Raw genomic sequence first — 2500 nt, 5'->3', positions numbered from 1 at the left:
GAAGAAAAAAAAAAGAAATGGATAGGAAAAGAAAAGGAAATAAAAAAGAGAAAAATGAAAAAAAAAACATGAAAAGAGAAAGAAAAAAGTGGAAGAGCAATTACAGAGGAAGCAATTTGGGAGAGAGTGAGAGTGAGGGAGAGCAACTTTGATAAAACAAAAATTCCAACCCATTTTGCGCCCCCTCCCCCCCTCATCTCCCAATTCCAAATCATGGGACACCTATGGACTCGTCCATTCCAATTGATGTTACGTGTGCATAACAATTCCACAGAGGACAAAAGTTCACACTCACTGGACAGAAATAAACACAAACTTATTGGTAGGAATTTTTTATGTGCTTTTTTTCATCCAATTAAAATAAACAAACAAATAAATAGGTAAATAAATGGATAGATAGACTAATAAATTGAAAAAAAAACATTATTACAATTTCATTATAATATAGTCATATTCATTTATAGGATCATGTTGATTCATAAACTTATCACTATCGCCATTAACATCGCAAAAGTTGAAGTTATCACCAAAGTTGTTATTGTTCCTAGCGTCGCTCTGTTGTTTGTTGTTGTTGTTGTTGTTGTTGTTGTTGTTGTTGTTGTTGTTGTTGTTGTTGTTGTTGTTGTTGTTGTTGTTGTTGTTGTTGTTGTTGTTGTTGTTGTTGTTGTTGTTGTTGTTGTTGTTGTTGTTGTTGTTGTTGTTGTTGTTGTTGTTGTTGTTGTTGTTGTTGTTGTTGTTGTTGTTGTTGTTGTTGTTGTTGTTGTTGTTTGTTGTACCGTATACTGCTTTTGTATGCCTTATGCTGCTGCTGTTATATGCCGTATACTGCTGCTGTTGTATACTGTATGCTGCTGCTGTTATATGCCGTATACTGCTGCTGTTGTATACTGTATGCTTCTGCTGTTGTATGCCGTATGCTGCTGCTGTTGCATGCAATATGCTGCTACTACTGCATGCCGTATGCTGATGTTGCATACTTCTATTGCATGCTGCAGTTCTTGCATGCTGGTCTTATATGCTGCTGCTGCTGCTGATGATGATGATGATGCTGATGATGATGATGTCATTTTCCCGCTGGCTCGTCTTTCATTTCAGTCTCATTACCTCGTATTCAAGATCGTTCCCCTGTGTCTGAAGGCCTGAACGCTTTCCGGCTGCAGTATTCAAGAACGTTGGCTAACATCTTCAAGAAATTTGATCTTACAACGTCGGAGTACATTTTATCATTCAATGCTGTCACGCTCGTTCTCAGCTGAACTAATAGACTTTTTAATACATTGAATATATTCTGATACATCTTTTATTTATGTTTATTTTTTTTCAAGCACCCTTAAAATTCCTTTGGGCTACGATAATATTCATTCACTTTTTAGGTTCAGATACTTCTCGTCCACAATATTGAAGATTTTTTTTTTTTTTTTATTTTTTTTTTTTTTTTATTTTCTTTCATATTATTTTTTTTTTTTTTTTTTTTTTTTTTTTTTTTTTTTTTTTTTTTTTTTAGAATTTCAGCAATTTCCAAGAGATGACACTTCCATGCTGGCGTAGCCTCAAGGACGCCAAGAATTCTGTTGGATGGAGACGAACGCTTCTCAAAAGGTCTCTTTCATCGAACAGGTTTTGTATGGAAGGTGAGACAAAGTTCAGCTCCAGGGTTCGGCTGCAGGATGATTTTTCTATTTAAAATTTTATTTTTGTTTTTTCATTTATTTATTTATTTATTTACTTACTTATTTATTTATTTATTTTTTCGGACGCGGAGTTCTGAGTTAGGGTTGTCATCGGATCAAAGAGTCTCCCAAAAATAGTTTAATGTTATTAATTTATTTTATTTTTTTATGTAATTTTTTTTTTACAGGATAACAAAATATCATCATTATCATAATCATCTAATCATATCATATTTTCATATCATATGATCTCATCTCATATCAATATCTCATCTCATATCACATCTTCATCTCATATATATCATCATATGGTATCATATCTTCATATCGTCAACATCATATTTTCATCTTCATTTCTATCATCATCATCGTCATCATTATATCATCATCATCAACCATGTTATTATTCATTTTCCTCCTGTCCTTTGTTGTGTGTCTCACGACTTTTTTTGAGTTATTAATGAGGACACCACATAGAAGCTTAAACTAAGCAAGAAAAAAAAAACATCTTTGCCCCATAAAACCACGAGTTTCGAGTTCCAACCCATCCGGTAAAGATACGTTTTTTGGGTTTCCCCCCCAAACCTTATCCAAGAAACAAATTGCAACCCCCCACCCCACCCCACCCCACCCAACGAACCCCTTCCAGTTAACCAGGAGGATTGATGCTAAACTGTTTAATTTCAGAAGTTATCTCCGTCGAGTTTGTGGAAGAAACCTGATATGAAACAATGGGAGAAGTCGGCGCCAACTTGGGGGGGGAAAACTTCGTACAAGTCTTGGCTAAACATACCGACACGCGTGTTTATGAAAACTACGTTGTCGGGGGG

This window comes from Oratosquilla oratoria, chromosome 43 (genome assembly GCF_046742065.1).
Source record: "Oratosquilla oratoria isolate Oo_2021 chromosome 43, ASM4674206v1, whole genome shotgun sequence".
NCBI classification, from domain to species: Eukaryota; Metazoa; Arthropoda; class Malacostraca; order Stomatopoda; family Squillidae; genus Oratosquilla; species Oratosquilla oratoria.
This window is presented reverse-complemented; position numbering follows the sequence as displayed.